Here is a 16246-nt window from a genome sequence, read left to right on the forward strand (position 1 = left end):
CTACGACCATTATGTTTACCCTGAGCACATGGTTTCTCTCTGCTGTACTTGGTCGCCAATAACAACTGTCGACTTATTGTCAAGAATCTATTTCTTAACCCGTTTCGTGCATAGCCCATCACCAGAAAAAATATAAAAGACCTCAATACATAGTGTCGTGTTACATGATAGCGATCTTAATTTTGGTGCTAAATTAACCCTGTGGCTGATACCGTCCACTACAGTGAACAGCTGTTAAAGGTCGCTTCTTTGGAATTTTCGATCAGGCCTGAGGTTGCAATTGCACACAATTCACTGCAGTGCGCACTCCCTACTGGTGTTGTGTCCTGAATGCATTTGCAGCCTCATGACTGATTGAAAACGCCAGAGAACTGACCATTAAAAGTTGTCCACTACACATGCACCACAGGGTGAAGATTGAAATCACGTGACGAGACACTATATCTTCCGAAAAACTGTCTATATCGCTTAATCTATTTCTTTATTTATTACTTCTTTTCTGCTACTGCCAGCGTCAGATCAAAATCAGCGTATGCAGTCGGGCAACTCTGTGGTATTCGAGTTACTACCTGCAGTGACACAGAATTGCCTTCCTAAATTCACTTGATATTTTTGCAGTATTTCGATTAAATATTGTGAGTGATTTTTAGTTTTGGTGTGTCATATAACTATAAAATTCATGTTTTTGTCCACGAAACTCATTTCACGCAGAAACTACAACTAATTTTGTCCTTTCATTGCGAATTATCTTTCTTAGCTATAACTAGGACAATGAGAGTGCAATGAATGTTACAGTTGCTCGCTGGGTCTATGGAAATATCATTGAGTTGTGAAACCGAGGCTGAATCGCTTCCAGTATCATGGGAAGTCAGCGTTGTATCTCTTATATGACAAAGCTGCAGCCGCTGGGCTTTCTGAATGTACCGAATAACTCATCTGAAAACGTTCCTACATGAAGCGAGAAAGCTACTTTCTGGCATGATTACTTCGATAGCACTCACACCGTACGTGCCACATATGTTCGAGCTTCCTCCACCTCATTCACCCCTCTATTAAATCCGAGGACAAAATTTCACAAATCTTAAACTTTTTCCGTTTAACGCTTGGTTTTTAATCCGTAAAGCCACTCATAGCCTTAAAAAATGCAACGTTCAACATGTCATCACAAGAACAATACAAAATGACGATTGATTAATACACTCGTATCATCCTGCGTACCAACACGCCTAACAAAATCGTCATGGGGTTGTGCACCAACTTCCTTCTCACTGCCTGCATTGATAGATTACAAACTTAGAATTTGCCACGTAATATGCTATTTGAGTACTGTTTACAACGTTGTGGTTACTGCATGGCGTATACTCAGCTTACCGCAAATATTTCACGTTGAAAACCAAGCTACAGTATTAAATAATCTTATGCTTGCCAATGTGCTTGCAAAAATGTCCCTTGTAGATCATAGGCTCGAAGCGCAATGCGTCGCGATCGCCTGCACTAGTGCTGGATGGCCGTAGGCCGGTTGACCAGAAATTGTTCGCATTAGGACAGGCAGCCACGAGCCCTTTCACGAAAATGTTTTTGCAAGATTTAGCTTATACTGGCTGGTTGGAAAATGAAGTAAGGTATCTCTGAGCTACCAACAGATTCATATTGTTAGCGAACAGGCGGGGAGTGATTTATAAAATTACAAAACAATTGGGTTCAGTAACTCAGATCAGAATTTGCACTGCGCGGCGTTTAACACAAACAGGCGGTTCTTTCTAACAAGCACAAACACATCCTACTCACTTCTGGTTCCACAAAGTGAAGAACGTACGATTGCACTGTGGTTCCTCAAACCCACAGGCGGAAGTGGTGGCATATAGGAAGTCTGTCTCCAGTAATGATGCAAATACCATGAACTGTCACAGGGCACTTAATTTAATTTTTTATTTGAGCTTGAGACATTGAATACAGTGGTTCTCGACTGGGATTCGAAATCGGATCTTCCCATTCGCGGAATTTCGTGACTTCGTGACGATACAATTCCGTCAATTCGTCGTTTGCTGAATATTTCAAACTTCTCATGGTCTCCACGCAAGGTACGTTTCTCGATTCGAATCCTGGTGCGGCGCAGAAGTTTTCATCGTGGCTTTTCAAGCTCTAGCATGGGCACACCTAACTGCTGGTGGAAAATAATTTTGGTTTTTAACGTCTCTCCATTCGTCGGCAACAATAAAGATGTTTCACGGTTTCGACTCCCAGTGAGACACAATAACTTTCGTCATATCATTTCAAGTTCAAAGATACCGCTCCTTTGCTAATGATGAAAACAAAATCGATAGTTAACGTCGCTTCGTGTGTAGTCAAAGACGATATGTGAAGTGTTTGATTCCCATCCGAACTGAACCCTTCATCATATTATTTCTACTTCAAACATACGCACATCTCGCTAGTGGTGAAAGGAACTTATATTTAATGCCCATTCGTGGCTAGAAAACAACGGCGTTAGGTACTGGGCTCGAATCCCAGTAAGCCAGAAATTTTTCCTTTTTATCGTCATTTCAGTTTCAAAAATCTCGCAACTGCTGATAAAATTTAATAACTGGCATTTGATTGCGCTTAGTTTACAAACCAGTTAGGTGCTGGGTTCGAATCACCGTCCAGCACAAAACTTTACATCACTGTAGGTTACTTGTGAATGAAGCCGTATTTACCATCTTTCGTGTTTAGTTATCAGGGACAATAGATGTGGATAGAAGCCCTATCCCAGTACAGTTATTTTAAGCATGTAATTTGATGTTCAGATTTGCTAACTGATACTAGTTAAAAATGAGACATATCCCGTTTTCTTATAAATAGTCAGCAATGAAACTCAGTCCTATGTTCGAGTCTCAGTCAGGAACAATAACTTTTCTTAGTTTCATTGTCTATTGCTGGGTTTGAATCCAGATCCAGTACAAAACAGTTCATGTTTTTAAAAGTTCAAACACATGCACAAGTAACTGCTGATGAATAACTTAGATTACTAACGTCATTTTGGCTGAATAGCAAGGGCGATAAATGGCTTTCTGGTTGCCCATTGAGTCCCATGCCATTATGAATGTAGCGCAATTACTAGTGATATGTTGTTGATAGTGATGATAGCTTAAAGCTGTTAATCATTCTTCTAACTGGTTAGTTCATTAATCAGCTTATACGAAACTAAGCGAGAGACGGTTAATAGTTTTTTGGAAACCTTTCAGTGCGCAAGAATACTTCGAATTTTCATAGATTTATATTTAAACATTCTTGAAACATATCTTATTCGGAAATGAATTTAGTTTTGTGTATTGGTTACGAAATGATTTATACGGTAGAATTATGGGCACAAATTGTCTCAGAGACTAATGAGAGCGGTAACAGTTTAGGAACGTCACTTATAGTAAAAATTTGAGTTTACGTGCGTTAAGGACTGTCTCACCTCTAAGAAGATGTGTCCTTATATTTGCAGTATTATGGTATTTGTTTGCATCAGGAGTTATTGCCATACAGAGCATTATTCTGTAGTGGTCACTTTTGGTAACTATTTTGTGTAGTATGGTGACTGTACCGACAAGTGATTAGAGGACTACAAGACAGTTACCTTAGGTGGGTTGCGTGCAAATCAGAAGGTGCGCAATTCAGGTCGTTCGGATACTTTTGAGCATGATCTTATAAGGGACAGTCAAATGGAAACCTAACACTCGCCACAACGGGGCCATAGAATGGTTCCATTCAAATGTAACCACCACGCGTGTTAAGACATTTATCCCACTGGGATATGAGGCGATCGATTCCTGCTTCATAAAACAACATGGCCGGCCGTTGACGGATCCACAGTGGCACTTCCTCGTCCGACTGAAACTGGCGTCCACGCCTGTCTTTTCTCAGGTCGCCAAAGATGTGAAAAACACACAGTGAAAGATCGGGGCTGTACGGAGGATGCTGCAGTGCTTCCCAACCAAGTCACTGAAGCGTAGCCTTCGTGGGATTGGCGGTGTGGGGACGGGTGTTTTCATGCAACAGTATGATTCCATTCGACAGCATTCCTGGGCGTTTCGACTTACGGCGAATCGCAGTTTCTGCTAAGTGTCTTCATAGCGCTGAGAATAATCGTCATTGTTTTCTAGCCACGAAGGTCCACGTTCGAGGAACTCGACAAGCATAGTGCCCCTGCAGTCGAAGAAGAAGGTCTTCATGACCTTGCCGGAGCTTGTGTCAGCAAGCTTTTCACTTATCTGTGGGAGTGATGTGGGATGTTTCCACTGTTGGCTTTGCCGTTTGCTCTCTGGCTGTCGGAATGCTCTCGGACGGAACCTTCTTTTTGCCATCCCCCCCCCCCCCCCCCTCCTTTGCCACCGTGCCCAAATGCCAATTGGCCGAAGGTTACGCTTCAGCGATTTGGTTGGGAAATACTCCAACATCCTCCGTACAGCCTAGATCTTTTCACCGTGTAGTTTTCACATCTTTAGTGACCTGAATAAAGACATGTGTGGATGTAGGTTTCAGTCGGACGAGGAAGTGTGAGAGTGGGTGCGGTGGTGGATCCGTCAGTGACCGACTGCGTTCTACGAAACGGGAGTTGGTCGTCTATTCTTATAGTAGGATAAATGGCTTAACGTGCGTGGTCATTGATTTTGAATAGAAACATTCCATGGTGCCGTTGTGGTGGATGTTCTGTTTTCATTTGAGTGTCGCTCATTCGTTTGAAGAAGAAGAATAGAAGTTTTCATTTTGGAGTTTTTTCTTCATCAGACAACTGAAATTTATCTTTAAAGAGGGATATTTCGAATAAGGAAATAACCTTTGTCGTAGATCTAAAACGACTTGCGTCTCCTAGTTTATAAATATAGCTTCGGGTTTATGAAATAATATTTGCGCTTTTGAATTCTGCCAGTTAAGTCCAAAAGTTGACCTTAAACAACTCGCTGTTGTTTCTTTATGGAAAGCTGGTGTTCAGGAAACACGCTGGTAAGGCAGACATCATCAGGCACCTCAGTGCCGTCACTCGTGTAAACCTTTTTGTAGAGTTTCTTCCAGCTATCACAACGACTTTACCAATGTTCCGTAAGCAGCCATGATTTGCTCTTCTGAAGATATTCGGATTTCAGCGACGCTCGGCGTATCTCGTTGCCTTGAAACGTTACTATTATTGCCAGTCCATCTGGTAGACTCTAAGGTTAACAAGAGTGTTATTTCTGTGTGTATCATGTCTCTAAAAAGGTTTGCTGAGGTTTCGAAAAGAAGTTCGACTGATTTCGAGGACTTTCGTATCACGCTCGAGATCTCCTGCAGCAACCATTAATATGTAAACTCAGTTTTTATCACTGACCCTTCACCTATCAACAAGTCCGCAGCTCGTAGTCTAGTGGCTAGTGTTGCTGCCTTTGGATCACGGGGTGCCGGGTTCAATTCTCGACCGAGTTGGGGATTTTTTTCTGCCCGGGGACTTGGTGTTTGTGCTGTCCTCATGATTTCGTCATCATTCGGAAAAGTGGCTTGATTAGACTGTGTGACGATTGGGACTTTGTAAGGGTGCTGATGACCACGAAGTTGAGCGCCCCTCAAACCAAACATCATCATCAAACCTATGAACAACTTAACAGAGACACGGAGTAAGAAAAATGCAAAGTATATCGACTTTCTGGGACTGTTGCTGCGGTTATTACTGTTGCTGGTCTTTGTTAAACGAGGACGGATGATTTTATACTGTTTAACGATGAAAGATGACTTTACTGTTGTCACCAGTATCACTGATTTCGACGTTTTGGTCAGGATAACTTTTGGTGCTACAAGCTGATGAGAAGAAATACGTTTTCCCATTTTGCACTACGCTAAGTATTGACGCTCTTATGTTCTTTTTTCACCTCTTTTCGCCACCTGTATGAGCTATGTCAAAGAGATCGTCCATCATTTTCAGAAAAAGATTTTGTTCCTTGTCTGCAGCTGTAATCAAACGCTTACATCAAACATTCCATTCTTAATAGAGATTACATAACTTCTCAATTCTGTGGTCAGTTCTCCTAGTAGGATATAATGCAGCTTTACCAAAATATGGTAAGTTTTGTATCACCAATAATGCACTTCCCTTGTTCTCAGCTTTACAATTCTTAAAATATAGCGGAAAGTGCTTGAAACTTGCCGGTTTGAGGGCAAGTTGTCTCGTATGATTTAACTAGAAACGGAGCCTGCAAGAAAGCCACAAAATTGTTTTCTTAATTTGTTTAATCAGCTACCGCAAGAAGCTGATGCCATTTTATAAGTCTACAAAGAACATGTTTCCGAAGACCCTTCGCACCGGCGGTGCAGATTGTCTGAAACAATAATTGAACATCATCCATGATAGACAGCTTCATCTTCGGTTACAAAATATACAAAGCAAACACTTGTAATATCAAAAATAGAGGTGTTATTAAATAAATTTATCAAGTAATAACCATCCGAACGATGTTAGTATATGCCTTACAATTACAGCATAAATTTATTGAATAATAATTATGAAACATAATTCACAAGGAAAACGTGGATAGTTTTTCATACCGGCTTAGTAGTAGTAAATCACAAGATAATTGAAATAAAGATCACATATTTAATTGAATTACTGAAAAATAAATTTGCGTTTGCAAGTGATTGCAAATGCCGTAACTAAAAAAATCTGAAAAATGATGTTTTGGGTGAAATACGAAAACCTCGTAGTAGTTGAGGGTCGCCTTGCAGTTTGGTTCAAATGGCTCTGAGCACTATGGGACTTAACTGCTGAGGTCATCAGTCCTCTAGAACGTAGAACTACTTAAACCTAACTAACCTAAGGACATCACACACATCCATGCCCGAGGCAGGATTCGAACCTGCGACCGTAGCGGTCGCGCGGTTCCAGACTGAAGCGCCTAGAACCGCTCGGCCACATCGGCCGGCCCCTTGCAGTTTGTTTGAACTAATAATTTGTACAGATATTCTTTGTTGGCTGGGATGAGATTTAGGGGACGGGAATTGAGGGTTTAGAAATTTGAAATACTTGAGGTGGCAGAAGTCGTGAGATACCTCCTGATATCGTACCGGACCTACTTTTTCCGACGTTATGCAACAGTTCGAGGTGGCATGGTCTCAACAAGTCGTTGACAGGGCTCTGCAGAAATACTGAGCCATTATGCATCTATAGCCGTCCATAACAGTGAGGGTGTTCCCAGTGCAGGAAAAGTTCGACGGGATTCATGTCGGGCTATCTGGGTGGCCAGATCATTCTCCCGAATTGTCCAGAACGTTCTTCAGACATATCACGAACAACTGTGGCCCAGTGACATGACATCATTGTTTAGGAACATGAAATCCATGAATGGCTGCAGATGGTATTCAACATAACCATTTCCAGTCAATGATCGGTTCAGATGGACCAGAGGACCCAGTCCATTCCGATATGGCCACGAACTCAGGAGAAACGCTGCAGGCCGTGTCCCATTAACGCCAGATTTCGCCACACTGTACTAATGGATACATTCGTCGTACGTCCCACGTTGATTTTTGTGGTTATTGCACGAAGTGTTGCTTGTCTGTTAGCATTGACAATTCTACGCATACGCTGCTGCTCACGGTCATTAGGTGAAGGTTGTCGGCCACCGCGTCGTCCGTGGTGAGTGGTAATGCCTGAAATTTGGTATTATCAGCTCGCTCTTGACACTGTGGATCTCAGAATACTGAATTCTCTAATGATTTCCGAAATGCTCCAACTATCATGCCTTCTTAAAAGTCTGTTTATTCCTGTCGTCCGGCCATAATAACATCGGAAAAAGAGTGCAAATGACAGCTCGGCTAATTCACTGCCCTTTAATACCTTGTGTACGCGATACTGCCGCCATTTGTATATGCAGGCCACCTTAACTCACATTCTTTTATTACCATGTTTGCAAGTTTATCTTATGTGCTTTCTTATCTTCCGTTGCGTAGGTCGACTTGATGATCTCTCATCGAAACTAGTCGTAAATACAAATTTACTGATGTACGAGTACCAGCTTTTGGTTATTTAAAGACGCGATTATGAAGGCAGAATCACAAAAATAACAGCAAATAAGTCCCTCAAAGTGTATTGAATTTTGTGATTCATCGGTTGGAGAACGAATAACGCATTCTTGTATTTTAGATTATAAATTAGAAGTTGATCCTATGAGTAGAATGCTCAGTGGCATGCAGATCATCGACTGTGTGTATGGTTGGAAGTACGTAGCCTACTGGCGCCGTCGACGTAAAGACGATGAAATGTCAAAGGAAAAAAAAAATCTGTGACACTAGAATTTACAGGATAAGAATGGCTGGTGATGGTGATCGAATAAACCAAGAGAAATCTTGAAAACGTGAGGTCAAGAATTCTCGATGCTTCATAGAGGAAACCCTCACATTGCAGAGAAGCAATCACTGAAATTAAATTATGATCCTGGTCTTCCTTTGTTCACAATATGAAAGGACTTTTGGTCGCAAACAGGAGCACAATAATGGCGAATTCTTTCGTTTCAACGAGGTTGTCTATGAGACAGAAGTACACTGTACAGATATTCAAATATTTTTATGGAGTACCTTATAACTTCTGCGAACAGGAAGGTGAAATATTTCACTGGTATGCGTCAACGACGTAAACCAGATGTTAAGGACTGCCTGATGTGAACTTCATGATGGACTGTTGTAAGGTGCCATGGATGTTTCGGACTCTTAAAAAGAAAGTAACTTTTCGTTTGTTGATCGAATGAAGTGCTATATCTAAAATCTGCCATTTTTGTTGCGTCATACATAAAATATATTATTTAAAGTACTAAAAAATGACACGTTTTATGTGTTCTGTGTCTCATAAATTAGGGATGATTGGAGGAAAGGTTTGGCATTTTCAGTACCAGCAAATTAGAACTTGATCCTATGAGTCGAATGCTCATGGGCATGCTGATCATTGACTTAGTGTATGGTTGGACGAGTGTAGCCTATTGACGCCGTGGACGAAAGAAGATTAAATGTCAAAGGAAAAGAGGAAAATATGAAAAATATTTCTGTGCAGTCGCTCTAAACAACTGTCCAGATTTCGTCATCTGTACTTCCTTTGAGCTGAGAATAGGCACGTTCTTTAAACATACTTAGTTAGTACCTCAACATTTGAGACACAAAAATGTTTTAGACCGGAGTAATAGTTAACAGTAATATTACGACAAATGATATCGCAACTTAACTTATTGTAAAATGTCTTGTATTAAATATAACAGTATAATTGCTAATATGTGATGGGTAACTAAAACATCAAAACATATTTCGTTTGCTAGACTCATATCGAATATAAAGTTCAGAATATTAATAAAAATATCGAGGTTACTGACCAGCTGCCCACTAAGGCGAAAGCCCTCCTAAAATCCCTGAAAATATTTAGAATGTTAAAAATCTTGAGTCAACTGGAAATAATCTGTTGGCGGTCTTCACTGAAATATATAATTAAGATTTATCTCAAGCAGTCTGTAAGTGTTACAGATGTACAAGCGTGAAGGGAAAATAGCTGAAACCAATTAATCCCAAATAAATCAAACAGCATTACAAAAATTATTGTTATTGCCAGGTGATTAAATCTGGAGTTGCCTTATCTGCAACTACAGCAAACAATAGGCTGTATCGATCATACGACTTCTCGATAGCTCTGAGCAACATTTCAAGGACAGCTGTCGTTTCCACGTGCAGAATAGTGGGCAAAAACTGTTTGCATTATGTGCAACATATGACTACAGGACCGTGTGAACTAGTATCCGAAGTTCAGCATAATCGGGAAAAGAGGTAAACACGAAAAAAAATCTGTGCCGTCACTCTAAAGAACTGTCGAGATTTCGTTATCAGTACAGAAGATGATACTTTCAACTGAGAATAGGTACGTTCTCTACGGGTTAAAAGAAACGGAAAGTTGCACAAGTCACACCAATATTCTAGAAAGGTAGTAGGAGTAATCCACTAAATTACAGGCCCATATCATTAGCTTCGATGTACACGAGGATTTTGGAACATTATGCATTACCTCGAAGAGAACAGTATATTGACATATTATCAACACGGATTTAGAAAACATCGTTATTGTGAAACACAACTAGCTCTTTACTCACAAGAAATGTTGAGTGCTATTGGCAAGGGATTTCAAATTGATTCCATATTTCTAGATTTCCAAAAGGCTTTTGACACCGTACTACACAAGCGGCTTGTAGTGAAATTGTGTGCTTATGGAATATCGTCTCAGTTATGAGACTGAATTTGCGATTTCCCATCATAGAGATAACAGTTCGTAGTAATTGACGGAAAGTTATCGAGTAAAACAGAAGTGATTTCTGGCGTTGCTAAAGGTAGTGTTATAGGCCCTCTGCTGTTCCTTACGTATGTAAATGATTTAGGAGACAATCTGAGCAGTCGTCTTAGGTTGTCTGCAGATGATACTGTCGTTTATCGTGTAGTAAACTCATCAGAAGATCAAAACAAATTGAAAAATGACTTAGAAAAGATACCTGAATGATGCGAAAATTGGCAATTGACCCTAAATAATGAAAAATGTGAGATCTTCCATATGAGTGCTGAAAGGAATCCATTAAACTTCGGTTACACGATAAATCAGTCTAATCTGACGGCCATAACTTAAACTTAATGCCTAGGAATTACAGCTACGAACAGTTTAAATTGGAAAGAACACATAGAAAATTTTGTGGGGGAAGGCAAACCAAAGACTGCGTTTTTTTTTGGCAGAACGTTTAGAAAATGTAACAGATCTACTAAAGAGACTGTGTACTTTACGCTTGTCCGTCATCTTTCGGATTACTGCTGCGCGGTATAGGATCATTACCAGATAGGATTAACGGAGTGCCGGCCGGTGTGGCCGTGTGGTTCTAGACGTTTCAGTCTGGAACTGCGTGACCGCTACGGTAGCAGGTTCGAATCCTGCCTCGGGCATGGATGTGTGTGATGTCATTAGGTTAGTTAGGTTTAAGTAGTTCTAAGTTCTAGGGGACTGATGACCACAAACGTTAAGTCCCATAGTGCTCAGAGCCATTTGAACCATTTGATTAACGGAGTACATCGGGAAAGTGCAACGAAGAGCAACACGTTTTGTGTTGTCGCGGAGTAGGGGAGAGAGTGTCAGGGACATGACACGGAATTTGGGACGGACACCATTAAAACAAAAGCGTTTTTCGTTGTGGCGGCATCTTCTCGCGAAATTTAAATCAACGGCTTTCTTCTCCGAATGCGAAAATATTTTGTTGACGCCGACCTATATAGGGAGAAACGATGATAATAATAAAATAAGGGAAATCTGAGCTCTCACGGAAAGATGTAGGTGTTTGTATATGTAGATGTAGAAATGTAATAGGACAAAATGGAACGCACGTCTCCGCGCTTCCGTTGTGACCGAAGTGTAGTCTCTTGGTGAAGTTACAATGCATATCATAACCACAACATTTGGACCTTCTTTTACTGGGGTATCATATAGATGATATACGCTTCATAGATAGTTGATATTTGTCCACATAGTCTTGCATTGGATCGGCGTCGGCAGCTGGCAGAGGATCAGCAGAAGGCAGATTGGAGAAGTAATCAACTGAGCGCTTGGAGAGCAGTGTGAGATGAGCGCATTCGGTGTCATGCAGTCAGTGGTAGGGTAGCTAACCTACGTGATGTCGATGACTAACGAGGGAACGCTGCAGACACGGCCAACTGATTCGGCTAATCTTTGGCAAGTCGCTTTCGTACCACCTAAAATGAAGCACTCTGAAAAGATAATCGCCGAAGTTCATGACCCGCAACCATTTCAAAATTCACAGGGTCGATATAATTGAAAACTGAGCATTCTTCGTCATCATATATGGGGGCCAAAAACACGTTTTCCGAGAAATCGGAAAGAGGATCTTTCACGAGTCTTGCTTGTACACCCATCTTGTTAACGCCTTTCAACGAAAGCGGTTCCTACAGATTGACCATCCAATAGGTTGGAAAGCGGTGGACCTGTGTTCAATTCCTACATGCAGTCTACAGTTACTTTTTCATTTGTGTTTTTCTCTGTATCTAAATTGGTAGGAATATGGGATTAATAAATTAAATAAATCAATAAGCAGGTGAACAAATATCTCAAACAAACTGGATTAGAGAAGAAATAATTTTTACCCTTGGTCGTTTTACAGTCGCCATTACACTCGTTCTGAAACATATCCTCTTACTCCTCGAAACAACTAGTGCGATAGTAATTATTATATAAAAGTTCGAAGCAAACCCAGAGCCTGGCAAAAAAATGAAACTCGCGGAAGTGGAGTAGGAAATTTCACAAGCACAGAGGGTATGTGGTGTTATTTCAGTAAATTCAAGAACGAGTCAAATTTACAAAGAACTTGGCAGTATGAGCCCACTACCAGGATGACATTACACCCCATCTGGCCAGGATGCAAGCACTTTTTCTCTTAGGAAGAGTGTCACAGAGCCGTTGCATCCTCTCCTGAGGCAAGTTGCCCCACAACAGTCATAACTGATCCATGATATCCTCGATACTGGCATTGAAAGAGTTGACGACCGAGTTGGTATCACAGATGTTCTACTTCGCACAGATCTGAGAATCTTACTGGCCAAGGGAGTTCTTCGTCACCCACACAGTTCACAGAGACACATGCCGTGTGTGGACGAGTAGTGTCCTGTTGAAATATAACACCACAATACTGTTGTTAAGTGGGGTAACACATGAGGACGCAGAATGTCCGTGACGTATCGTTATGCTGGCAGACTTCCCTCAGTCACTATCACCCGTGACCTGAAGTCATACCCGATGGATACCGAAACCAAGACCTAGGCATGGGACAGTTATTCTCTAGTCTGGCTGCTGCTAGGCTTCAACCAATGGTGCGAGATGACACCGAGTTGCAAGGAGTCCATTACTTGTTCGCGGACGACAAGCACGAATGTGAAGGTGTTACAATACGACGGTTCTAGCACGAATAAAAATTATGCCCTCTGGTGGCCGTTCTACCCGCCACAGAGAATTGCGGCTCTAATCAATTATAGACCCGTCGATGATGTGCATCTGTACGGATTTACATTCACATTCGACTATGTCTTCCGGGTGCTTCACTTTTTTTGTCAGGCAGTGTATATTAGCCGCACGAAGTACACCTACTGAATCCAATGTTCGTGAAACTACATTGTACATTCCCAAGATCAGTCGAAAAATATACTTGGTTTACATTTATAAAATATTTATTTTTTCAGGAATTAACACTGATTCGTACCACGAATACGAAACATCGCCTGAAAAATCGACGCTGAATGTTGACCATTCCTTCGTACAAGGTTTCATAATTGCAATTTTCATATGGAAACCCAGCGGGAATTGTACAACTTCACGGATTCACGGATGCAATACCGAAACATAGCATCATTTTTGTGAACTTGAACTTACAGCATCAGCTTTTGAGGTGATGTTATCGATTACTTGGTATGAAAGAAGTAGTTCCTCACAGATTGCACTCAGCAGATGTTCTTGGCGCAGCGAATATATTTGCTTCGAATGTTTACATAGTAAGTACCATTCATCAAGTTGTTCGACGTAATGTCAGTTAAAGAGGGATTTTAATAAGACGATAATTAAAATTTTAATTCGTCACTATTCCAAGTTATTCAAGAAATATATTTACTTACCTTGTTAATATTTGTTACCGATGTATTTATAGCATTAACCCTACTATTCCCATCTCTTTCAATACAGAGAAAAAAATTTGGAAAAAATTGGAGAATGCATGTAGAAATCGAACACAGGTCCTCTGCTTCTCTGTCTGTTGCCTCGTCATTCGGTCAGCGCCGCTTATGTTGAAAGGTGATAAACTTGTGGGCACACAAGAAGTAGTCTTAAAAGATTCTTTTCTCGACTTATCAGAGAATATGCGTTTTCCCCACGAGCAACGTTTGATGGCGGTCAAACTGGTTTCGGATAATCTTAGATTACTTTGTAACGAAATACTGACAACACTTTTCGTGTCAGTTTAATTTTGGTTGCAATGTAGTATTCAAATGGGCTTGTGAGAATCTGACGGATGAAGGCTAAGTTGTGGCGAATTTCATCAAATATCTTTTGGATGAACAAGTACTTCGGTTACGAGCCAGGTTCAGTAGCCCAAAAACAAAGTAAAACTTTTAACTTCCTTCAGGAAGAAGCACTAGATAGTCTTCATCAGAATTTAGTTGAAAGTTTCCCTTGCTGATTAATTTATTATTTTAAATAAAATACTCTTTCATTTTATGAGAAGAAATTAAAAAGTGCACAAGGAATGTGTACCATCGACTGAAGATAGCCTTCGCTCGACACCAGTTATTACTTCATAAGTTATTCATTCGGTGAAACTGTGGCTGGTGTAGTGGTTCTCTCGATGTTTTATGCTTATACAGTCGTAGAGTTCGCAAGCTTTCATGAATATACCACTCTGGGACACAGGCACAGAGCGCTGTTGCTATGCACTGCCGAATTTACAGCTTATCATAATAGTTGGTACCCTGCAATCACTCAGAATACATGTGACTAATAAAACTGTGGCGTGTAAATGGTCTTAGGACTTTTATCCACTCAGCCAGTGTTAACACGTGAGATTTGAATCCAAGGCAGTCTACAGACAGTTTCTATTTTATTTAGAGGAAATTTCTCACTTGTAGAATTCTCTGATGTCCGACAGGATCACATCGTAAGTTCTCCATGATATTTCTACAAACAGATGGTTCCTGATCCACCTGAAGATGACAATGAGTCTCTTTGCCGGGCTATCGGTGAAGACATACGATGTTACCCCGTCAGACACCGGAGAATTCTACATGTTTGAAATACGCCAGGAAAATCTCAGATCACATATTAGGACATTTCTCATTGGCACGCATCCACTACATGTACATTTGCCTTTGTATCGTTTGATTTTTCATCTGCGTGACATACACAGTGACACAGAGACACCTTTAAAAGCGACATACATGCCTGTGGTGGGACACTAACGAGCGACCTCCACTATATGCCGCAGCGACAGTACTACGATATAAAGCCGGTCGATTCAAAGCAGTAATAACCTAAGAAACACCATGGAGACTAAGGAAGTTAAGATAAAAGAACAATTACCAGTAGTATCTTTAACTGTCGTTTTATTTCGCTAGGAGGCCAGCTTTGTGTGGACTTCAACGCGAGACGCTTATAATACACACATCAAAAACAGTTTTGCATCACCCTGGTTCCCAGAACTCCTGAAGACAGACGATATCTGCGGATATTTTATCACAGACACAGTCCTTTTGACTGTTCAGAGATGTCACTAAACACGCCCAAAGATGTAAACAACCATGCATGAGCAGCGCCTATTACATGTAGGGGTCCGACAGCCGATCAGTTACAATCATTCCACCAGGAAGGAGGTACACGGCTCGTGTTGTCTGTAGTTCAACCATGCCTAGACGGTCAATACCGCGGTCCGACCGCGTCCGCATTGTAACTTTGAGCCAAGAAGGGCTCTCAACAAGGGAAGTGTCCAGGCGTCTCGGAGTGAACCAAAGCGATGTTGTTCGGACATGGAGTAGATACATAGAGACAGGAACTGTCGATGACATGCCTCACTCAGGCCGCTCAAGGGCTACTACTGCAGTGGATGACCGCCACCTACGGATTATGGCTCGGTGGAGCCCTGACAGCAACGCCACCATGTTGAATAACGCTTTTCGTGCAGCCACAAGACGTCGTGTTACGACTCAAACTGTGCGCAATAGGATGCATGACGCGCTACTTCACTCCCGACGTCCATGGCGAGGTCCATCTTTGCAACCACGACACCATGCAACGCGGTACATTTGGGCCCAACAACATGTCGAATGGACCGCTCAGGATTGGCATCACGTTCTCTTCACCGATGAGTGTCACATATGCCTTCAACCAGACAGTCGTAGGAGTCGTGTTTGGAGGCAACCCGGTCAGGCTGAACGCCTTAGACACACTTTCCAGCGAGTGCAGCAGTGTGTAGGTTCCCTGCTGTTTTGGGGTGGCATTATGTGGGGCTGACGTGCGCCGCTGGTGGACACGGAAGGCGCCATAACGGCTGTATGATACGTGAATGTCATCCCCCGACCGATAGTGCGACCATATCGGCAGCATATTGGCGAGGCATTCGTCTTCATGGACGACAATTCGCACCCCCATCGTGCACATCTTGTGAATGTATTCCTTAAGGATAACGACATCGCTCGAGTAGAG

This window comes from Schistocerca piceifrons, chromosome X (assembly GCF_021461385.2).
Source record: "Schistocerca piceifrons isolate TAMUIC-IGC-003096 chromosome X, iqSchPice1.1, whole genome shotgun sequence".
Taxonomy (NCBI): Eukaryota; Metazoa; Arthropoda; class Insecta; order Orthoptera; family Acrididae; genus Schistocerca; species Schistocerca piceifrons.